Source organism: Meleagris gallopavo, chromosome 1 (genome assembly GCF_905368555.1).
Source record: "Meleagris gallopavo chromosome 1, MGAL_WU_HG_1.1, whole genome shotgun sequence".
In the NCBI taxonomy this organism is placed as follows: Eukaryota; Metazoa; Chordata; class Aves; order Galliformes; family Phasianidae; genus Meleagris; species Meleagris gallopavo.
This window is the reverse complement of record NC_139404.1, coordinates 167,647,835-167,672,438: the sequence shown is the minus strand read 5'-3', so window position 1 is coordinate 167,672,438 and position 24,604 is coordinate 167,647,835. Positions and strand designations below refer to the sequence as shown.

The 24,604-nt window shown below is 46.9% G+C and overlaps 1 long non-coding RNA gene across 1 annotated transcript; it reads left to right on the top strand.

The window, feature by feature from the left end:
• The first annotated feature begins 1,588 nt into the window (after positions 1 to 1,588).
• On the top strand, positions 1,589 to 20,049 carry LOC146545771 (uncharacterized). Its single transcript, XR_014881282.1, has 4 exons — positions 1,589 to 1,660; positions 11,672 to 11,758; positions 12,923 to 13,014; positions 19,975 to 20,049. It is a non-coding gene; the product is annotated as an uncharacterized LOC146545771 (long non-coding RNA).
• Positions 20,050 to 24,604: the final 4,555 nt, after the last annotated feature.

The following is a 24,604-nucleotide window of genomic DNA, read 5'->3' as shown; positions in this document are numbered from 1 at the left end:
TTTCTTTCAAATGGATTAACTCAAAGAAGTAATTTGTACACTTGGAACTTTAGACTCTGGTCACTATCTGTTGGTATCAAAAATTTCAGTACAGCTGTAGTGGAAATATTAAGAAGCATCAATGGAGTTGCATGAGAACCTGGAGGCTATCACTACACTGTATTTAAACAATCTGTCTTAACTGTACTAACCCAAGCCAGTGTTTTTTTTACAAGAAGTTTTACAAGAAGTTTTTTACTGAGCTGCAGATGTCCCCATTCGTAAGAGCGGTGAGGCAGTGGCACAGATTGCCCAAAGAGGCGGTGGATGCCCCATCACTGCAGACACCCAAGGTCAGGCTGGAAGGATGATGGAGCTGTAGGTGTCTCTGTTCACTGCAGGGCGGTTGGACCAGAAGGCTCCATTCCAACTCAAATGATTCTGTGATTCCATGAAGTAAAACACATCCTATATCTACAAAGTCCAGAATGACAGTGTTGATTAAAACATATAATCCAATATATACTATTTTTGTAGGAATATAATTACATGAAGGAAAATTCATTTTAGTGTATCTGAGAACTATATCCCACACTTTTGTTTCTCTGTTTCACTTTGGTTATTACACACTGAGTTGCCGACACCCACAGAAAGCGCATCAAGAATTAGGTACTGATTGCTCTGTGATGGTCCAGTTATTTACTCAAGGAAAACCATACACTTCTTTGTCTATAAACTTTGAAGTCTTTCAACATATCTCTGCAGATCTCTACAAGGAGAGTGTCCTAGTTTCAGCAAAAAAAGTGTTAGTAGCACACTGAGGTTCACTTCACAGAATCACAGAATCACCAAGGATGGAAAAGACCTTCAAGATCATTTAATCCAACCATTCACCTATCACCAATAGCTCTCACTAAGCCACGTCCCTCAACGCAACGTCCAAACATTCCTTGAACAGCTCCAAGGTCCATGACTCCACCACTTCCCTGGGCAGCCCATTCCAGTGCCTGACCATGCTTTCAGAGAAGGAGTATTTCCTAACGTCCAGCATGAATCTCCTCAGCGCAGGTTGAAGCCATTCCCTCTAATTCTATCACTAGTTACACAAGAGAAGAGGCTGTCCCCAGCTCACTACAACCTCCCTTCAGGCAGTTAGAGTGCAATAAGGTCTCCCCTGAGCCTCCTCTTCTCCAAACTGAACAATCCCAGCTCCTTCAGTTGCTCCTCATAAGGCCTGTGCTCCAGACCCCTTCACCAGCTTTGCTGCCAGGTCATCAATAAAGATATCGAAGAGGGCAGGTCCCAGCACCAACCCCTGGGGAACACCACTCGTGACCGGTCGCGAGCTGGATTTAACTCCATTCACCACCACTCTCTGGGCCCGGCCCTCCAGCTAGTTCCTTACCCAGCCGAGAGCGCACCTGCCCACGCCACGTGCTGCTAGCTTCTGCAGGAGAACTGCTGCTGAGCGGTAGGACCCCTCCCGGCTCCAGGCTGGGCCGCTGGGCGGGGCGGAGCCGCCGCCATGATGGGCAGCAGCAGGGTCGGGCCAGGGTGGGGCCGGGCCTGAACGGGTGCCGTTCCATACCACGTGATGTCAGGCGGACGCCATAAAGCTACGGGCAGGGCAGTCGATGGTCGTGTGGGATGTGGTGTGGTGGTGGCTGTGTTTTCGTGAAGGGTGAGTAATTGTGTTATAACTATGCACACAGTTACTATAACGTTTTGGTGTCTATTTTCCTCTTCTGTCTTGGTAGTTGGCTTTTTTTGTTACAGCTCACAACTAATATTATGTTTTCAATTCTTTCCCTAATCCTACCTTGGGGGGACTGAGCAAGTAACTGTGGTGCTGAGCAGCTGCAGGGCTGTTCTGCAGCATGAAGTCCAGTAGGGCCCAACCCTGAATCATTAAGTCCTTAGAGTTGGAAGGGACCTTTAGGGGCTATCTAGTCCAGCTCCCCTATAACAAATGGGGACACTGCAGCTCAGTCACACTGCTCAGAGCACGGTCCAGCCTGGCCTTGAATATCCCCAGGGTGGGGCATCCACCACCAACCTGTTCCCCTGTTTCACCACCTGCACTGTAAAAGGCTTTTTCCTTATATCCAATCTAAATCTACCCTCTTGAAGCTTGAAACAGTTTCTCCTTGTTTGATCACCACAGACCCTACTAAGAGTCTATCTTTCCTGCGACTCCACTTTAGACACTGAAAGGCTGCTATCAGGTCACCTTCTCTTCTTTAGGTTGAACTGCCTCAACTCTCTCAGCCTATCCTTTTAGGGGAGATGTTCCATCCCTTGGATCATTTTGGTGGTCATCTTCTGGGTATGCTCCAGCAGGTTTATGTCTCTCCTGTACTGAGGACTCCACATCTGGATGTAATACCTCCAGGTGAGGTCTCACCAGTGCAAAGCAGAGAGGCAGGATCACCTCCCTCACCTTGCTGGCCACGCTTCTTTGGAAGCAGCCTAGAATATAGTTGGCTTTCTGGGCTGTGAGGGCATGTTGCTGGCTCATGTCCAGCTTGCCATCCATCAGTAGTCCCAGGTCCTGTTTGTCAGGGCTGTGCTCCATCCTTGCACCCCCAAGCTTGTATTGTTAATGATGGTTGCCATGACCCAGATACAAGACCTTGCACTGGGGTTCTCTGCGGCCCATTGTTTGAGCCTGTCCACGTCTCTCTGAATGGCATCCTGTCCCTTGGGTATGTATGTCTCGCTACACAGCTTGGTGTAATCAGCAAATTTGCTGAGGTTGCACTCAGTTCCTTTGTTGATGTTACTGATGATGATGTTAAAGAGCACTGACCCCTGATGGACACAACTTTTCACTAAAACCTGTTTCAAAAAGGATCTATTAACTACCACCCTCTGGGTATGATCTCATAACCAATTCCTCACCCATCAAGCAGACCACACATCAAATCTTACCAAATTAGAGAGAAGGATGTTATGGGGGACTATATAGTTATTATAGTTATTTTATATAATAGTTATTACATATGGGGGACTAATAAGGTCAAAGGCCTTATTGAAGTCCAGATGTGTGACACCGGTGGTGCTTCCCTTGCCCACTGATGCAGTTACATCATAAAGTGACAAGTTTGGTCAGGCAGGACCTACCCTTTGTGAAGTCATGCTGGTTATCCCGTATTATCTTCCTCACTTCCATGTGCTTTAGCACACCTTCTAGGAAGATTTGCTCCATAATATTCCCCAGCACTGAGGTGCAGACAGGTAAGTAGTTCCCTGAGTCATTGTGTGATAACTGTTGAGTCATGGCCTGAACACCTGGGGAGCACCTTTGAACACCTGGGGAAAGGTCCCAGTCAGCCCTGGGAGCACAGAGGAAGGCAATTCAACTGTGAAACCGGACGGGGTGGAGCCTGGCTCCACTTCTCATAGACCCCATTTCAGGGCTGACTGCCACTGTAGAAGAATTTCTCCCTAGAGAAATGTTATTTGTGAATTTTTTTTTCCCTGTGAGCTTATATCTTTAGTGATGCTTAGGCAGTCATTTTAAATGTTCCCTAATGACACCTTACTATTGTGCTAGTCCCTTTGTCATTACTCCTCTTAGACTACCATTATATTGTGTTGATCTTCCTGGTGGTTACAGTCATCATTTATGTGCTTGTTAAAAAAATGGGCATGACAGTTCCGGTTCCTGGAGTAGTCAAATCCCTGATCCTCAATTACATGCCCAAAAATGCAATCCCTCAATAACTTGTACTATACACTCTTATTTCACATCTAAACTGATATAATGCAACCAATAATCAAACACCAATCTTACAGGAACAGCGTGCCCCTGGAGGACAGATGTAGCGTGCCCCTGGAGGACAGATGTAGCGTGCCCCTGGAGGACAGATGTAGCGTGCCCCTGGAGGACAGATGTAGCGTGCCCCTGGAGGACAGATGTAGCGTGCCCCTGGAGGACAGATGTAGCGTGCCCCTGGAGGACAGATGTAGCGTGCCCCTGGAGGACAGATGTAGCGTGCCGGCAGAGGTCTGAGGTAGCACGCCGGTGGTGACTGAATGGGGAGCTCTGGGGTAGGATGAGGAACGCCGGGGGAGGCTGGAGGGAGCACGCTGGTGGAAGCCAGATGGAGGGCAACAAGGGAGGATGGGGACTGCCTGAAGAGCTGCGAGGGAGCGTGCTGGGGGAGGCAGATGGGAGTGCCAGTGGAACTCAAAGGTAACATGTGGCGGGAGACAGGAGACAGCTCACCGGGACAGGATGGGGAGCACCTGCAGAGGTCCAAGGCAGCTTGCTGAGGGAAGATGGGAAGCACCAAGACAGGACAGAGGGAGCACCTGTGGAGGCTGCAGGGAGTGTGCAGGGAAGACCGGATGGAGGACGACGGGGGAGGATGGGAAGCAGCAGCGGAGGTCTGAGGGAGCGCACCGGGGGAGGCCGGAGGGAGTGTGCCGGTGGAATACAGGAAGCACCTGCAGAGGTCCGAGGGAGCGCGACGGGGGAAGACAGGGAGCACCGGGGGAGGACGAACAGTGAATCTGTGGAGGCAAGAGGGAGGGCGACGAGGGAGCATTGGGAGGGCCAGCATAGCTCCAAAGGAGCAAACTCAAAAAGCCCCAAGGCGCGAAATCCAGCGCGCCGGCGGAGGCTAGAGTTAGCGCGCCGGCGGAGGCTAGAGTTAGCGCGCCGGCGGAGGCTAGAGTTAGCGCGCCGGCGGAGGCTAGAGTTAGCGCGCCGGCGGAGGCTAGAGTTAGCGCGCCGGCGGAGGCTAGAGTTAGCGCGCCGGCGGAGGCTAGAGTTAGCGCGCCGGCGGAGGCTAGAGTTAGCGCGCCGGCGGAGGCTAGAGTTAGCGCGCCGGCGGAGGCTAGAGTTAGCGCGCCGGCGGAGGCTAGAGTTAGCGCGCCGGCGGAGGCTAGAGTTAGCGCGCCGGCGGAGGCTAGAGTTAGCGCGCCGGCGGAGGCTAGAGTTAGCGCGCCGGCGGAGGCTAGAGTTAGCGCGCCGGCGGAGGCTAGAGTTAGCGCGCCGGCGGAGGCTAGAGTTAGCGCGCCGGCGGAGGCTAGAGTTAGCGCGCCGGCGGAGGCTAGAGTTAGCGCGCCGGCGGAGGCTAGAGTTAGCGCGCCGGCGGAGGCTAGAGTTAGCGCGCCGGCGGAGGCTAGAGTTAGCGCGCCGGCGGAGGCTAGAGTTAGCGCGCCGGCGGAGGCTAGAGTTAGCGCGCCGGCGGAGGCTAGAGTTAGCGCGCCGGCGGAGGCGAGAGTTAGCGCGCCGGCGGAGGCTAGAGTTAGCGCGCCGGCGGAGGCTAGAGTTAGCGCGCCGGCGGGGGCTAGAGTTAGCGCGCCGGCGGAGGCTAGAGTTAGCGCGCCGGCGGAGGCTAGAGTTAGCGCGCCGGCGGAGGCTAGAGTTAGCGCGCCGGCGGAGGCTGGAGTTAGCGCGCCGGCGGAGGCTAGAGTTAGCGCGCCGGCGGAGGCTAGAGTTAGCGCGCCGGCGGAGGCTAGAGTTAGCGCGCCGGCGGAGGCTAGAGTTAGCGCGCCGGCGGAGGCTAGAGTTAGCGCGCCGGCGGAGGCTAGAGTTAGCGCGCCGGCGGAGGCTAGAGTTAGCGCGCCGGCGGAGGCTAGAGTTAGCGCGCCGGCGGAGGCTAGAGTTAGCGCGCCGGCGGAGGCTAGAGTTAGCGCGCCGGCGGAGGCTAGAGTTAGCGCGCCGGCGGAGGCTAGAGTTAGCGCGCCGGCGGAGGCTAGAGTTAGCGCGCCGGCGGAGGCTAGAGTTAGCGCGCCGGCGGAGGCTAGAGTTAGCGCGCCGGCGGAGGCTAGAGTTAGCGCGCCGGCGGAGGCTAGAGTTAGCGCGCCGGCGGAGGCTAGAGTTAGCGCGCCGGCGGAGGCTAGAGTTAGCGCGCCGGCGGAGGCTAGAGTTAGCGCGCCGGCGGAGGCTAGAGTTAGCGCGCCGGCGGAGGCTAGAGTTAGCGCGCCGGCGGAGGCTAGAGTTAGCGCGCCGGCGGAGGCTAGAGTTAGCGCGCCGGCGGAGGCTAGAGTTAGCGCGCCGGCGGAGGCTAGAGTTAGCGCGCCGGCGGAGGCTAGAGTTAGCGCGCCGGCGGAGGCTAGAGTTAGCGCGCCGGCGGAGGCTAGAGTTAGCGCGCCGGCGGAGGCTAGAGTTAGCGCGCCGGCGGAGGCTAGAGTTAGCGCGCCGGCGGAGGCTAGAGTTAGCGCGCCGGCGGAGGCTAGAGTTAGCGCGCCGGCGGAGGCTAGAGTTAGCGCGCCGGCGGAGGCTAGAGTTAGCGCGCCGGCGGAGGCTAGAGTTAGCGCGCCGGCGGAGGCTAGAGTTAGCGCGCCGGCGGAGGCTAGAGTTAGCGCGCCGGCGGAGGCTAGAGTTAGCGCGCCGGCGGAGGCTAGAGTTAGCGCGGCGGCAGAGGCTAGAGTTAGCGCGCCGGCGGAGGCTAGAGTTAGCGCGCCGGCGGAGGCTAGAGTTAGCGCGCCGGCGGAGGCTAGAGTTGGCGCGCCGGCGGAGGCTAGAGTTAGCGCGCCGGCGGAGGCTAGAGTTAGCGCGCCGGCGGAGGCTAGAGTTAGCGCGCCGGCGGAGGCTAGAGTTAGCGCGCCGGCGGAGGCTAGAGTTAGCGCGCCGGCGGAGGCTAGAGTTAGCGCGCCGGCGGAGGCTAGAGTTAGCGCGCCGGCGGAGGCTAGAGTTGGCGCGCCGGCGGAGGCTAGAGTTAGGGCGCCGGCGGAGGCTAGAGTTAGCGCGCCGGCGGAGGCTAGAGTTGGCGCGCCGGCGGAGGCTAGAGTTAGCGCGCCGGCGGAGGCTAGAGTTAGCGCGCCGGCGGAGGCTAGAGTTAGGCCGGCGAGGCTAGAGTTAGCGCGGAGGCTAGAGTTAGCGCGCCGGCGGAGGCTAGAGTTAGCGCGCCGGCGGAGGCTAGAGTTAGCGCGCCGGCGGAGGCTAGAGTTAGCGCGCCGGCGGAGGCTAGAGTTGGCGCGCCGGCGGAGGCTAGAGTTAGCGCGCCGGCGGAGGCTAGAGTTAGCGCGCCGGCGGAGGCTAGAGTTAGCGCGCCGGCGGAGGCTAGAGTTAGCGCGCCGGCGGAGGCTAGAGTTAGCGCGCCGGCGGAGGCTAGAGTTAGCGAGCGCGCGGCGGCTAGAGTTAGCGCGCTGGCGGAGGCTAGAGTTAGCGCGCCGGCGGAGGCTAGAGTTAGCGCGCCGGCGGAGGCTAGAGTTAGCGCGCCGGCGGAGGCTAGAGTTAGCGCGCCGGCGGAGGCTAGAGTTAGCGCGCCGGCGGAGGCTAGAGTTAGCGCGCCGGCGGAGGCTAGAGTTAGCGCGCCGGCGGAGGCTAGAGTTAGCGCTCCGGCGGAGGCTAGAGTTAGCGCGCCGGCGGAGGCTAGAGTTAGCGCGCCGGCGGAGGCTAGAGTTAGCGCGCCGGCGGAGGCTAGAGTTAGCGCGCCGGCGGAGGCTAGAGTTAGCGCGCCGGCGGAGGCTAGAGTTAGCGCGCCGGCGGAGGCTAGAGTTAGCGCGCCGGCGGAGGCTAGAGTTAGCGCGCCGGCGGAGGCTAGAGTTAGCGCGCCGGCGGAGGCTAGAGTGCGCGGGTCGGCGGAGGGCAGAGTTAGCGCGCCGGCGGAGGCTAGAGTTAGCGCGCCGGCGGAGGCTAGAGTTAGCGCGCCGGCGGAGGCTAGAGTTAGCGCGCCGGCGGAGGCTAGAGTTAGCGCGCCGGCGGAGGCTAGAGTTAGCGCGCCGGCGGAGGCTAGAGTTAGCGCGCCGGCGGAGGCTAGAGTTAGCGCGCCGGCGGAGGCTAGAGTTAGCGCGCCGGCGGAGGCTAGAGTTAGCGCGCCGGCGGAGGCTAGAGTTAGCGCGCCGGCGGAGGCTAGAGTTAGCGCGCCGGCGGAGGCTAGAGTTAGCGCGCCGGCGGAGGCTAGAGTTAGCGCGCCGGCGGAGGCTAGAGTTAGCGCGCCGGCGGAGGCTAGAGTTAGCGCGCCGGGGCGGGTAGGCTAGAGTTAGCGCGCCGGCGGAGGCTAGAGTTAGCGCGCCGGCGGAGGCTAGAGTTAGCGCGCCGGCGGAGGCTAGAGTTAGCGCGCCGGCGGAGGCTAGAGTTAGCGCGCCGGCGGAGGCTAGAGTTAGCGCGCCGGCGGAGGCTAGAGTTAGCGCGCCGGCGGAGGCTAGAGTTAGCGCGCCGGCGGAGGCTAGAGTTAGCGCGCCGGCGGAGGCTAGAGTTAGCGCGCCGGCGGAGGCTAGAGTTAGCGCGCCGGCGGAGGCTAGAGTTAGCGCGCCGGCGGAGGCTAGAGTTAGCGCGCCGGCGGAGGCTAGAGTTAGCGCGCCGGCGGAGGCTAGAGTTAGCGCGCCGGCGGAGGCTAGAGTTAGCGCGCCGGCGGAGGCTAGAGTTAGCGCGCCGGCGGAGGCTAGAGTTAGCGCGCCGGCGGAGGCTAGAGTTAGCGCGCCGGCGGAGGCTAGAGTTAGCGCGCCGGCGGAGGCTAGAGTTAGCGCGCCGGCGGAGGCTAGAGTTAGCGCGCCGGCGGAGGCTAGAGTTAGCGCGCCGGCGGAGGCTAGAGTTAGCGCGCCGGCGGAGGCTAGAGTTAGCGCGCCGGCGGAGGCTAGAGTTAGCGCGCCGGCTGCGCTTTCCCTTATGCCAACCTTTTTCCACTGCTGTTTTAATTTAATAAATATTCCCTAAATCATTTTTTGTTTTCTTTGTGAATCCTTCTTGTCCTCTTTTTTGTTCTTTATTCTTTATTTGCTCTTTTTGAGAGCAAGTTTTATACCCTTTTGTTATCAGTTCTTTAGGTAATGTCTCAAAGATCAGATTTTTTTAATAGCTTTCTTTTCTGTTTCCATTTTTTTCATGGATTTTTTTTCTGTTTCTCATTTATGATGAGTAAAATATTGACAATATAAAAATGCTTTAATTCTTCTGTTTGCGTAAAGATAATGATATATTTACTAGTTTAAGTAGCGTTGGCAGGCATTAGCTAAGCAGACCTTGTGGTCACTTCCTGTTTCGCATTGGTAGGCAGTTGGTCAGTCATGTCCCAGAAGGCTGGGCTCATCCCGTTTAATTGTTTCTTCCAGAGATAGTTTCAACCTAACAGTCCCCTTCTTTTCTTTCTTTCTCTCAGTTTCTATTGGCAGTTGCAATACTGTAACTTATGTGATACCCATTTATACAGTTGTTGTCACTAGGAACAGGAGTGTCCTTTGCTCTGTGAGCACTGCTCTCCCTTAGCTATAATAGTGTGTTATCACTACAATTTTCTTCCGTAATCCTAAACATGGCATTATATGCACCTCTGTGAAGGGAATTCATAGAGATCAATACCAAATCTCTTCATAGAGATTCAAACCAAGCAATGGTAATGCCTATTAATTAGCTCATGCAACAATTCAAGAGAAAACTCAATGAGCTATGGGACACTTCAAACTCACTAGAAACCAGACTTCTCTGCTAGGTTTGGTGGTTGTTTTGTTGATGTGGTGGGTTGGGTTTTTGTTTGTTTGTTTGTTTTTTCCTTCTGAAAGTCAAGTACAGTGTGAGAGTTGACCTACCTGCTCTCTGCTTGCAGGCCATGCATAAAGATACCTCTGCAGGGCTATAGGTGTTGGGTGCATAGTACTGTGGGGGAGGTAAGAATTGCTTGCAGGTGAAAGCAGAGTGATCTATAAAAGAGATCACCTGTACAAGCAAATTCAGAAAGAACAGTCAGGCCAATATCACTTTGTGTTCTCTGAGGTTTAAATGCAAAGAGCCAAATATACTGAACAAAGGAAACACTGCCATCATGGAAAAATAAATGTATTTTAAGTTAATGGCTATTCATTGGGTTCTATGCAATTTGGAGGCTATGATTCTGTAGTTCTGTATTGTGAATGCTTTATGGTAATGCACCATCCGTCCCCCCCGTCCCACCCCCAAAGCATTTAACACCAGGTTGAATGGGGCTTTGAGCAACCTGGTCTAGTGGGAGGTGTCCCTCCCTATAGCAGGAGATTGGAACTAGAATGATCTTAAAGATTCCTTCCAACCCAAACCACTCTGCGATTCCCCAGATACATTCAGCTGTTTCTTCTTTTGGGACCAGGGAAGGGGCTCTTGCCCCTAACTAGTAACTGGTTAGTTACTAGTATAGACACAGCCATGTTTCAGTATGCGCATCATGACGTGGCCAGTGAGAATTTTTGCTGAAGAGATCTGCTGCAAGTAGGCACACGAGGTCAATATTCAAATAATCTTATGTGGCTCATCTGTACCTTGGAGTTGTGGATGTTGGGTATGTAGAGATGACCAATTCATGCACTGTGAGCCTCATGTTTCTGAAAGTGCAATGCTTATTGCACATGCAAAAACACTGTGCATCTGTAATGTATGCAAATAGACTGTTCAGCAACTGCCTGGGAGTTTAGCTACTGGTGCATGCGCAGCAGCCATTTGCCCAGAACTGACAGCCTGGATAGAGCTGTTGCTCCAGCTCCAAGTGAGTGGACAGTCATGCAAAAATCCTTGCTAAATTACAATATTTTTCTGACAACACAATTTTCATAGGATGGAAAAAAGGGTATTTTCCATGGGGTAAAAAAATCAGGCATACTGAACTTAGTATTTCAGGTTTTCAATTGATTCTGAGTCAGTGGTTTCAGCTCTCATAGCATTAAAGCTTTTCATTAGACAATAGTTTTTGATTTATCTTTTAAAAGTCTTCTGAATTCATGTACAGAATGATTCTTAATAGTAATTAGATATTTGGTGACTTTAGCTTGCTGTATGTGTTAATCATGTTGAAACTAGCTACATTTTGAGATTACTTTTAAATTAGGCTGAAGATCTTTGAATTCGTAGTTGAATTATGCACTGGCTTATGAAATGCTATGTCTTCACTAAAGTGAGTAAATCCATTCTTTGGTGAATGCTGCGAAGAGATTATAATGCTAATATATGTAAAAATTGATTTCAGCCAAGTACTTAGTTAAGGGAAAGTCTAGAAGGCTGAGTCCTTGTTATTTGAAACAACATTAGTGGTATTTTGTAACCTTCAAAATGGACATCATTAGAAAAAATAATTGTGAAGGTATATGTATCATCCACTGCTTTCTTTAAACAAAGAGCCTATGTGAGACACTGTACCAAAAATTCTGTACAGGTCAAGAAATGTTGTCTTTGACATAGCCCTTATCAAGAACATCGTGCCAGAAATGAAGAATTGGCAATAAAGTATCTGCTTTACTGGATTTGGGAGGCAACCAAACTGATTACAAAGAAAGATTGTAAATTGATTTAAAATGTGAAAAAGTAGGACTAAAAGAGAGCTGTATTTATTCCATATCTTTAGAAATGACCGGCGAAGACTGACTTGCCTATAGTCCGAAACAGACTTTTTATCATTTGTCTGCTGGATGGAACAATACAGGCATGTTTCATTTATTTAGGAAATGGCCAAGAGCCAGAGAAAGATTAAAAATGTAAGCAAGAATCAGTGCAATGGTTGTTCCTGTAAGAGTCAGACAGTTGGACTCAATATCAGCAAATCCTCCCACAAAAGATATGTTCCTTTACTACAGGATTTGCGTTTGGTACTGTAAGGACAGACTTAACTGTTACTCCTGCACAGTTGCACGTGGAATGCATTTGGTATTTGAAAGAGTAAGTAAAAGCAACTGACATACTTGAAGAAATTGTTTTGTGAGCAGAAGAACTAATGAGCACAAATAAATCCTAAAAGGAGCTAATTATTTCTTATAAGTTTCTTTCTTCTTCCTTCAGCTCCCCACCATAACAGTCCCAGCTTCCCTGTCCTGTCCTCCGTGGTGCATTGGGCCCCTTGGCCCAACTAATTCTGCTACGCATGTTGTAAGTGAAATTGAACAGACTTAAAATATTTTGAACACAAACTTCTGTAGAAAAGCTGTGCAAGACCATTTGATGGTTTATTAATATTCCTGAGTCTTTTGAATCTACCTGAATTGGTGATTGATGTGATTCCTCAGTCTTTCTCCCAAATATGTTATTAATTTTTGTGATACTCGTGATACTCTGATACTCTGCGTTCAGCAGAGATCCGTTGTTTTAACTCAACTGTTCTGGAACACGTACAGCTCATTACACAAGGAGAGCACGAAAACAGCTAGTTCAAAAAGTCATTAGCAAATATAAAATAAGTTCAAATAAAAATTAGGCTGAGCTAATACACAAAAATCAGACTGATTTTAAGCTGAACTCGTTTTTCACATTTGGATAAGAAAACTACATTTTTAAGTGCAGTTTTGTCCCTCTGTGCTCTATTGTAGTGAAGCTGAGGTGAGGGGATGCCCTGATGGCATTTCCAATGCTGTGCTAGCTCAACTGCAAACATGAATGGGAAGTGGAGGAAGTCTCACATTTCATGTTCAGTTGTACAGACAAAAGAAATATGCTGGTGGTTTTTTTTGTTTGTTTGTTTTTTTAAGTTAAATGAGTACAGGTTTGGCCAGGGTATGTGTTCATAAAAAGTGCTTAAGGATCTCTACCTGTTCCTGTGACACTGGGATGATAAAGACCAGTTCTCCCCATTGCCGGTAACCAACATATCAGAAAGAGGCAGGTGAGCTTCCTCAGCTTCTTCTATTCACACACCATGAGGCTGTGGTTCTTTTCTGATGTGCACTCTCAAAGTGTGCCATAATCTGTCTCTAGCTCCGCATTTTGCTTCAAAGAGATGGAATAAAAATGTTAATGTCAGTTTTGCTTATGCAGCAGAATGCTTAGGGAAGCATTCTGGACTCAGAGAGGTGTTGTCACTGAGGTACCAAAGAAGGACTGAAGGACTAAAACCATTATATAAGTTTCTGAAAAAGAGGAAAACCTAAGTATATGGAAAAGATCCATATTATTTGTGTAGTATGGAGTTTTAAATTATATACCATTGTAACAACCATTAGGGTAATGTCTTAGTTTTGCCTCACAGGATTTCCACATTCAATGCACATAAAATGAGAAACAAAAGCTAACAACTTTTTTTTTTTTTTTTAATTTTAGAGTACAATTTTGCTCTACCTCGGCTTTTTTCTCAACTTAGATATAAAACAATTTGGCTCCATCGTAACTGGCCAGCTAAACTGCATTTTAAGGTCAGTCCATAAACAAATTTAACAACTGTTGTTAATTAAATAGTTATTGTAGTATTGATGGGGTCAAACAAAGGGTATGTGTGGGAGGGGAGGGGAAGAGAGGGCCTAAGTGGCAAAAGGTGGGGAGAATCTTGGCTCCTGATTTAGAAGGAGTGAACAAGCACAAGTCTCCAGATAAGGCCTCTGGGACATAACAATAATAGTCAACTTTTCAAATTTTGGTGCAAATATCAATCAATTAATAGCAAAGGATGGTTCGTGTTCTCTATTCATGCTTCCCTGTGAGCAAAGTATGTGCTCAGAAACTGTCCTAGTAAATAAGACATGGCTCTCCTCTGTTAGTGGCATCCCCATAATGACAGCACTGCACTGACACGTTAATGCCTCCCATGCCAGGGATTTGTCCAGCTCCAGCTGCTAAAAAGAGTTGTTGCAGGATGGAAATTACAGAGCAACAGAGTGAAGAAAAAAAAAAAAAAAAAGACTACATTTAATTTCAGTACTCAGAAATGCACGTTCCTTTCCATAGAAGAGGAACCCCTGCTGTCAGCCTGACTCGCATCCTGATTGTGTGTGTGCCCAGCTGAACTGATGTATGTTACACAGTCCCATTTTGACTCCACAGAGGAGGGCAGGAGGAGCAAAATTTATGCTTTGAGTCTATAGGGCATTTTAAAGTTAATCAGGTCCTCTGGGTCTGATATAATTTGTGTAAGATTGCTGTTGATGATTAGAAAAGCTATTTAAGATTTTTGTTAATAGTCTGTTACGTGGACCCAGTGGAAAGATTCCAATAGCAGTCTGTTATTTTTTCCCTGTCACATTCAGGTTACAGACCCTTCACAGATGTTGTAAATAGACATCAATACTAAAAGGGAATATTACACAAATTAAAATCATAAGTGTGCTCAAACTGCCAACACAGACATTTTGTTAAAAACATCTGTCACATAAAAGCAAACATGTAAGGCCATTATATTTATAACAATTGTTTTCATTTTTAATACATAGAATATATTTTTCTTTTCTTCTGTTATTATTGACTTGAATATTTTTTCTTTGATTTTAATATTTTTTTCCAACGTTACTTATGTTTTTGACCATATAAATAATGATGTGGACTTCTAATGAAAAGAAATAAATCTCAGTGGTTGGAAATCTAATAGATATTTGTGCAATGAATGAGCCAACTGAGAATCCAACACAGCGTTCTCCAAAAAATATACAGTTATCACATATTATAAAGACAAGTATAAAGCTGGATGTCTGCTCAATTATGTGCAGTAATTTCATTTTGTTCTGCAATTAATTTATCAGGTGAAAAGGAGAACTGAAATATAATTCTCCTATTCTGGGCATTTCTGTTGCATTACTGCTGATGCAGCTGTTCTCATCACAGGAAGGGTAAGGTTCCATCCATGCCTCATTTACCCTGCTTGCAACTGTTGTCTCTCTCACTGACTTGGAGCTAAAGCAGAGAAGGAGCTAGTAGTGAGGCAGTGGGGATGGCTGCAACTTTGTTCTCAACTAATATCTTTGTCCCCCTCTTTAATACCTCGGCCCACGTTCAGGCTGCCTAGCAGTTCAAACATGTCACAAGATATATGAATTCAATAAATTGTCACAATTGGGAAGGCTTTGCTGAGCGCAGAACAAGTGTGTTGGTCTGATGAAAAAAAGAAAAAGGCTTACTATTTCCTTTATTTTCTCTGTTCTGAAAACCACTTAAACGTATACTCAGTTTTAAGTCCACACAACTTTTCATTAAAACAATGAGATTAATAATTTTCTTGATGTAAGACTCCTTATATTTTGGCACAGTTAAAGAATAGTTGAGACACTGGTGCTCATGTGGCACAGACTGTCTGCTGTACCCTTTACATATGGAACTGGCCTGGGGAATGGATGAATCAACTCAGACTCACGCAGAAATGTCCTGAAAAACATAAATACTGGTTTCTGGTTCAACTCAAGAACAGAGCTGACTTAACAAAGGGATTAGAAAGATGCTCTGTGGTTTAGAACTGTGTAAACCAGGTCCATAGGCTCACAGGGATGTTGGTTGGAAGAGATGTCTGGAGTCTCTACGATTGTCCAAACCCCCTTTGAAGTGCCTTGGCACTACAGCAGCATTTAGTCTGAAGGAATAGTGTGATTTCTGTTTCTTTTTCTGGATGTCCATACTCACTGCTCCACAGCCCAGAGTATCATTACCCTTTTTAAAACCTCTGTGCAGCCCCTCCCGAATTATCCTATGTGCCAGAACTAGGTCTGTGGGACTTGATGACATTATACTCTTGAAAGTACAATTTTTCAGATTGGAATAAAGTCAAAACCAGAAACAACTGGGCTCCATTGAGTTGCTGAAACACAGTCAAACACTCTTCTTGTGGGCTAACCCAGGGGCAGCTCAGCTTCACACAGCCACTCATTTACTCATCCTATATGGAATGGGGAAGAGAACCAGAAGAGTAAAACTGGTAAAACTCATGAGTTGAGATGAAGTCAGCAAGTCATTCACTGCTTTCCATAGGCAGGCAGATGTTCAGCCACATTCAGGAAAGCAGGGCTCATCATGTGTAAATTGGCTCTATCCCAGCCCAAACCAGTACACTCCTAGGGGAACTAGGGAATCTCAACTAGATCCCTGTGCTTAGGCACCTGGATGAGCTCCACTGAATGCACTGAATAGGTTTCAGCTGAGTACAGTGGGATTGTATAGTGAGAACAGTCCATCACTGAGACAATCCCAGGGGCACATCAGAAACACCATCACTGAAGGCATACTAGATGCAATAGGACAGGGTGCCGGATAATCTCATTCAAGCTCCCTTTTCCCATGAAATATTATCCCTGATGGTCTTTCAACTTCCATTCCAACCTGGGCTGTTCCGTGGTTCAGCGAACCTTACACAACATATAGACATCAATAGGAGCCATATCCTACATTGAGTGACAAGTCAAGAGGTGTCAGAAAAAAAGTAAATAAATAAAGAATAAAAGTGTTTTGAACACTGTGAACACTGTGTTAAAGAACATTGTTCATCACCCATCATTACTGGGGAAGTAGTTATCCCATACCCATTATGTTTCAAAGGGCATGATTAGGTGCTTGTGCTGTATAAACCTGGACTCAGTGAATCTGTAGAGCAGACTATCCAAACTCAGACTGAAATAATCAGAATTTAAGCTTCTCTCATATATTTTCCAGGCCTTCAGTGCAATTTAACCAATGCTTAGCTGTATGTTCATTGTATTTACTATCTGAACATTTCATAACATTTGTTAAATTTTATTCTCTTGATATTTTTCACAATACTTCATGTAACAGAAGGTGTTTGAAAGAATCAATAAGAAAAGATAGTGAAAGTGTATAAAGAAGATTCAACATTGCAATTTCCCCCACTAAAATGACTTAGGCTTTTTCAGTGGGAAAACAGGAACGTGATAGGTTACAAATAAAATGTTGCTCTCAGCGTTCCTGCTTTTATGAACTGCAAACCAGAACCACCAGACGTCCCAGCAGCACGTAGATAAGAACCATCAGTGTCAAGGCAGATTCTTGAAGAGCACGTAGCCCCTGGGTGCGTGACCTGTAAGGGGTCCTGCACTGGGAAACACAATGCCTGCAATATGTCCATTCCTCTGTTTTCTGCTCATCTTATTTTTTGTGTATATCTCAGTTCAACATGCTTTATTTGCTGTGCTGTGCATTATCTTGGGCAATTATTTCTCAGCAAGCCTGTGTGCTCTCACTTCCTTTATTTCCTTTGCTTTGCTCTTTGAACACAGCTACTGCAGTCTGCAACAGGAGTTCTGGTAAACATTGTTTATTTCTGTCCCGTATGAGCTTGGGAGTGCATGAATTCAGGCATTTCTCTGTCTCTCTTTCTGATCTAATGCTAGATTAAAATAGAATTAAAAAAAAAAATAGAATAAAATTGCTATGCTAGTTTTCAGAAAGAACAAAGTAGTACAACTTCACAGGTAGTTGAGATATGGTGCAGTCTATGTAGGAGTTTGGGAGGGATTTTCCTCCTAAGTGATTTTATGTTTAATTGCATTGCAGCTTTGCACTGCATAAGGTACCAGGGGAAGAGCCAGCATGCAAATGCTTGTTGCTCATCCCCTTCCACATGCCATCTTGGTACTGCTCAGTGTTCCCAAGCTGCTAGCTCTTGTCCTCAGTTAGCACATTGGGTTTGGCAGCCTGCGTTCCTTTGGACTTGCTTGAGGTCCTTCCAGAGCACAGTGGGAACTTGTGCTGTTCTTTCTGTGTGCTGGCTGAGGCTCTCAGTGCAGAGGTTTTGCAGTGCCCTGTGCAGATCTCTCTCTGATGAACATGGGTTTGCAAATGCTTCGTAGTCTGCAGCACTCTGCCTTTGTGCTTAACTGTTGCATCCATGGCTGGTCTCTTCCTTGGTGTATACAGCTGCACAGGAACCTATATTTATCTTCGTATTCATTGTGTTTTCAACTGTGTTCAGCTCTTGCAAGTGTCTCCTATTTATTTTTTTTCTGTTGAAGCCTTTGTTTGCCCAATTCTTTGATCTCACACATCCAGATATAAACACTCCCTCAGACAACATGCTCGGATGGCCGGAGAAAGGAACACTCTTTGCAAATGTTGCATTGTGTCTATCTTAGAAACCAGGGACAGCCATGTTCATGAGGCCAAGTTTTCTCCTCTGTTTCTGAAGCAGCAAGAAGTGACGAAGCTTTTTGTTGCTGCACAAAAAAAGACACCAGAGGGTGCGAGTTCTGCACTGGTGTGGTCCTGCAGGTCTGCAATAGGGATGAGATATGTGAGAGACAGGGAAGTCACACAGCCTTCTTTGATTCTGCTCTCCCTTCCCAGCAGCAAGCTGAGGTCACTTATAGTCTCTACACACTGGCTTAGGGTGAGAGGGGAGGCCAGGCTGGCCAGGAGCAGCCAGGCAGAGCTGTATATGTATTTTTGGGGCTTTCCCAGCCATACAAACTCTGCTGTTGCACATTTATGGTTTCATGTACAGTATCTCCAATAAAGATGACTTCCTAGTTTCTTCAGAATAAACTCAGAATGTCAGATGTGACTAAAAGCCCACCCCTCAAAATATTACCTGATTACTTCTGATACAATATTAACTTGTTTATCAAAAACAATATTATAAGTTTCATATATGTGTCTCTTCATGCAGAGAAGCTTGAAGTGAGAACTCTCTTTGTTAAGAATATCTTAAATAGCTCAAGTTGCAGACCCAGTCCCTTCTATGGGATAAGTCCCTCCACATGCATGTCTGCTTCCATAAATTGTGGATCTGGCCCTGATGCTATAAAAGATAAATTTTAATTCTGGAGCAATTATAATATATGTCCTCTCTGGGGAGATCCTGGATGTTTTGTTTAGCAGAGTACAAATTTCTCAGGTATCACTGCTGCAAAAATGCCCGTGAGCTACAGGAGTAGCTTTGTGTCATTTGTGTCAGGAGTCTTTGTGTCGTTGTCCTGAATGAAATGTCACTCAACCATCACATATGGGATCTATAGAGCAGTATGGTAGGAAGATGTATTCATTGCCAGCGGTGCCTCAGCTCTTCTCAAGAGTAATTTAATCACTGTTCTGCTCTTATTAACTTGCTGCCATTCAGGCTTTCCCCAAGTACCTTGTCAATGGAGGGCAAGTGCAGTACAGGATTCGGTCCTTTCACTTCAATTTTTACGGTTTCTTCTTATATAAACACATTTCAAGGAGTTTTACAAAAGCTGCATAATTCAAGACAGCTTTTGGCATGATGATAAGAACTGAAAAGAGAGCAAAAAAGAACCCTTCACTCTGATTTCAAATTGGAGTAAAAAGTATCCCAGACATCTGAGATGGGAAGTTCCAGAAAAGACTTCTTAGCAGCCCCCTATCTACATAAACAATGAGACAAATGAGACAAATGAAAAGCTGTGCTAGCTCCAGCCTGTATTTTTCAGAGGCATAGATACTGAGGAAAAAAAAGACCCAACAAAATAACAAAAAGAAAAAAACCCACAAAACACCTCTTTCTAAGCCTAGAGATTGCTAAGAATTTTCTGTTGGGAATGATCATAAGAACAGATACTCTCTACAAAACCAACATTTTTCCACTGGAAATAACTGCTTTGGGGCAATTTCAATTAAATATTTAATTTGAAGGCATTTATTTGGTTAATTTGAGAGATTTTTTAAACTCACCCAGAACATTTAATTATTAGTTCTTTAAGACAACATTGCCAAAGTGCAGCCATGCTGTGCTGTCTGAGATGTGAGGCTGTATCTCACCTAGCTTCTAGTTGCTGTCCCACACAGACACTGCTCTGCCACAGTCCTGCATCTCATCCGTCAGCTCTGTGTGGATGTCTTTGGATGCTTTGCAGCATCCCACTGTCCTTGGAGGGTGCAGCTGACTCAGCCATCCCTTTACAACTTCTCTGAGGCCCGGAACTGGAACTCATTCACTGGGGCACGTTCTGTGGAAGTCAAAGGTGAAGTGAGATGGATGTGGTGTGCATCTGGCTGTTGTGCTGCAGCAGTCTGCCTGGTTTCCCATTTACCTGCTTCACTAACTGCCTGATCTGGTTTGGGAGCCCTGTGCAACTAGCTTAGACTCTGCCATGTGAACGATCTACAGAATTAACTTTACATACATTTCACAAGCTCTGGATGGAAAATTCAGAGCAAAAGTATACAGATACCTGGACAGGGTCCCAGTTCTTTGGAGAGGGCTGTGGGGAAGATTTCAGCAAGTTTTTTCTGCACTTGTATCCAGTGCATGTCTTTTTTACAAATGTTCTTGCATTGAGTAAGTATAACCATCCTTAATATAAATTCTAAATAACCCACCACATGGTATGAATCTATAGGTAAGCAAGATTTGCAATGGTTCAAATGAAGCCTGCCAGAGACTGAAGTTTTTTTTTTCCTTTTCTTTTTCTTCCTGTAATGGAAAGTAGAAAAGTACACCCTGGGACTTTTTACTTCTTCCTGCTAACTTTCGGTTTGACCACAGGGCGTTCAGGTGAGTGAAGATACAGAGGATTCATTGTGAAAGATCCAATAGCCCATTACAACTTCAAACACATGTGAATGAAGATCTGCATAGAAAAACTAACCATTTCCTCCAACTATTTAAGAAAATGATAATATCTTGCCCATATTAACAGGACCAGAATGAGCGTAGATGTTGTACAACTCTGTTACTACTAATAGAGCTTGATCCTTTTACAGCATAATGCTGTAATAAGAAGTTATTATGTTTTGTCTAAATTTCAGCATTAAGGAACACGGTACTCTTTGGTCAGGGACATGCACTAACTGTAGCTATTTAGTTGAATTATGTTTTTTAAATACTTATACAGACAAAACACATTACATTAAAAAGATTATTACATTACAGCAAAAAGATTATTAAACTTGTGTTAATTTTCCTAACATGGTAATGGGATGTTGATTTATAATGACATTAAAAACCAAATTACCTACAGCAAGCACCAGGAAGCTGTCAGTAATGGAGACTTTTTGTTTTCCACTTGAGGGACTGTATGGTGAGGCAGTCTACAAATTGCACACAGAGTCATGCATTTTACAGAAAAATGCAATGTGAAAGCAGGTAACACTGATATGGGGAAAGTTGTATGTGCACTTCCAGAGATATGAGTCAAATCCTGTAGACTGCAGGCTCTTACTTCAAACCATCCACAGCAATGTTTGAAAGATAAGATCGTGCACCACACAGTCCTCTCGTTCTAGAGAAATTACCTTTATTTTTACACCTTTTACAAAATTGCTGCAGAGCCTTCTTTTTGCCTTTGAAAGAAAAAAGAGAAAAGGGAAAATAGAAAGGCCTGAACTTCAGCATTTACAGTAAATCTCTAAGGAAACTCCCATCTAAATTATGCAAACCATCAAGTTTATGGTTATGGCTGTTAAACGCAGTTGCTGTCTAATTGTGTTCATGCTTCAGAATAAGCTATTGGAAAGAGGCTGAGCCATATTATAATTGGATTAAAAATATAGCGTGCCCCATGTAGAGATCGCAGTCCTCTCCCAGGACTGGATGACAGACGGATTTGGAGGGAAGCAAGTAGGCTGTCATCACCTCTTCCTACACTGAAAAACTAACTGCAAGTATAAGGCTTTTCTCCCAAGCTGGCACTATTTATGCCTCTCATCCTGGATTCTTCCAGCCATTTGTACAAGATTCAGCCTTCTTTCTTCTGTGATTAGGCAGTGGTGGGACCCTGGAGCTCAGGGACTCTTCCAGAGCTTCTCCATCATGAGATGGTCAACTTCCTTGGCCCTATGCTGTGGTCACCAGCCTCACCTGGGTGAAAGGAATGCCAAGGCATAACCTGATAGATGGAACAGATGCTCTCTCTTCCAGTATCTGTCAATGTGGATCCAGCACAGGGTCTAACTGTCCGTTTAGTAAATACCATTTGACTTTCATCTTCACTGCATGACAGGACCCTTCTCCTAAGCCAACTGCAGTCATACCACCATGGCTCGAGTAGGCCTCAGGTTATACTCATGCTCTCAGGTTCTTTGTAACCTTTTCTTCACAAAGTTTCTGAAATGCTGCAAAGCCAAGGCTGTATCCCACCAGAGGTATGCTTTAGAGCAAGACATTGAGGTCCATGTTTCATGTCCTGAACTAGATAATACAAGCATGTGGAGGTGTTTGGGGATGCAAAGCCTGGTGGAATAGCATTAGTAAATAGTGTAAGAAGGAGACAAGCAAAGCTAGCATAGGTTTGTTCAAAACAATGCTTGGGCACTGTCTTTAGGAGAAGGGCCATCGTAGAGCTAGAGAACAAGCCAAGTTAACCAAGGGTCCAGAACTTGAGTTCAGTCCTTGTCCTCCTTTCCTTAGCAAATACTCAAGAGATGGAATTGTTCAGCTTGTGTCTGCTGCCAGCAATTCACATTTGCAGGCAAGAAGGACATCACATTGGGCCAAATGTTCCACATCACTGCTAAGTGTGAACTGTACTGTTTGTGCATGGATAGGGAGAACTCCACTACTTGCCGAATGTGCTGTACTGCCCTCCCAGCTCACAGAAGATTGCCAGTAATAGGAACAGGAGTGGAAGGGGACAGTAATTCAGCATTTCTTCTGCCTGAAGCTGTGATCCCAAGTATAGTCAGCCATCTACTAGAATCCTGCTGGTCCTGAAGGTCAGGTCTGCAGTCACATCCTTACTGCTAAAGCTCCCACTTCACCAGAATGTGCCCAGTGAGGATCTGCCACCTCCCTGCTTCTGGCAGGAGGGATCTGCAGCGGGTGTGACACAGTCCACGTGCATTTGGCTTAGCATCTGATGAGCTGTTGGTGGTTTTGGTTTTCAGTTCTCAGGAGGGAAGCACTGGGGTCAGAGGGATGTGTGTGATGGGATTCAGGAGCTGAATCTGTGTGTACACAGACAATCTTCACTGAACCCATTTCTGTGGGCTTAAACAGACACACCATTTGTGCACTAGCTACTAGCAACTTCATTTTTCTTTCCTCTTCCGGACTGCATTTCTTTCACGTGGCTTTCTGAAAGGACAGAATAAAATGAGTTACATTACAGTTGTATTAAATATCTTTATGTTGGTAGATGCCTCGGGATTGCCACTGTATGTTCTGCTTCTATGTATTTTTAGACAGGAGTGAACCAGGCCCTATAAAATGCACTTGGCAAGCTATCAGAGTCAGCAGAAGAGATATCCACCTGTGAAGAATGGTGACATCGAGTACCATCAAAACCAGCCTGAAGCCACCTTCAATTGGGCCAGGATTTTACTTCAACAATTTGAAAAAGCCTTTCCCATTTAAATGTTCTCTGATTCTGTAAATGAACAATATTATTCATCTTAGGTCTGTCACATAAAGAAGAAAAATGTACATATGAGTTTAATCCCTTCGTTGGTTTATAACCTCAGAACTCAGGCAGGAGAGTCACAAATCCATGTAGACATCCCCAAGTGCTGACTTTTGCATTTGGATTTCTGATTTAGTTGAAAAATATATAAAAAACCTGTGTAGCCAGACAGCTCCCTATTGGCTAGACATCTGTACAGGCTCAAGAGCATCGTATATTTCTGCAAAGATCTGGAATAAATTGTGCTCAATGAATTGGCCCCTCATATGCTTGATTCAAACAGCGGACTCTGATGAACTCATGTATCGTGGGAGTGTCAATGGCAAAACAATACCTCTTGGTCAAATCTAGTGGGAGCTGCCATCATAAATGTGGAAGACGTGTGGATCCAGGAATAAATAATTTTGGAAAGATGGAAACATATTTATAGATCAGTATTAGTGACTTCAAATTACATTCCGCTTCTTGGACATCAGTTTTGTAATTTGAAAGCTGTACAATGACTCTGAAGAAAAGTAGCTTCACCCACGTGGCCTCAGCCATCTAGAAAAGAAGTGCCTGGCCTAAGCAGTTCAGCTAGAAACATCATTCATAGGGAGCTTTTTGTCAGTTTTACTACAGAGCATGCCACCCTGTGAAGTTGCTTGTCTCTCCATTGACAAAATGGAAAACACAGGCTGGTGTTTTTTAATTTTTATCCAGCTGAAAGCAGGGATCTGCTGCTACATATGTACTCAGTAGGCCACTTACCCAGCCCACATGCATAAACAGCAAGCAGGGGCACAATACTGAAAACAGATTTATTAGTAGTCTTATTTGTTGCTACCACATCTCACTCTGAAGTCCTGTCTCAGCCTCTTTTGTTGGATGAACAATGATTCTTATCCATCTGACCTGACTTTTTCTGCAATGGTAGGACATTTGTATGCCATTTTTCTCCTTTAATGTAAACAGCTGTCTGTTTGCAGCCAGTAACTCTTGAACCAACATTCAGTCTCTCATTCAGATACTCAGCTGAGCATGCACCCATATAAACAGCTCACACGTTGCTATGTGGATTTTCAAACACAAAATTTTCACTTTCTTTCATGACTGGGGTTCTGCAAGAGTGGGTAAAAACTGCACGCAGATTTATGAATCCTTCTGTTCACCCAGTCTAAATTTTGGCTCCGCTTCAACCTCTTTCCTTTCCTGTTTTCCCAAGAACGTTCCGCCTGGAAGCCAGGTTCATTAATGAAAAGTTCAAAATTATCCAGGGACTCTCTCCCACCTTCCTTGCCAGCTCACGTCCTTGCTGGGAGTCTTGCAGATCTGCCCCTACCAAGACAGGCTCATTTCCAGCCCCTCTGGTCAGAGCCAGTTCCTACTCCAGCCACCTGATATCCTGCATGCAGTACAAGATTGAGACTCGCAGCTCTTTTAAGCTTGGTTTCCTCTCTCTGAACTCCTTTCTGAATTTAGGTAACCCATAATGTTTCCCAGAAGGTCCAATTATGAGTCACTTGCTTTTAACATATGAACCATCCTTCAGCACATCTGCAAGCTGTAGCTACAGCCCAGGTGAGACTGAGCCTGTAGCAACTCCCTTCATGCCACAAAATGTATATTTAGATTTCTAGAACTCATACCGTTCTTATATCCCTGCTTCTAAAGATACAGGACTATATTTATTCATGGTTTTAAATAAATATTTCCATTTATTCCTGGCAAAAATAAATAC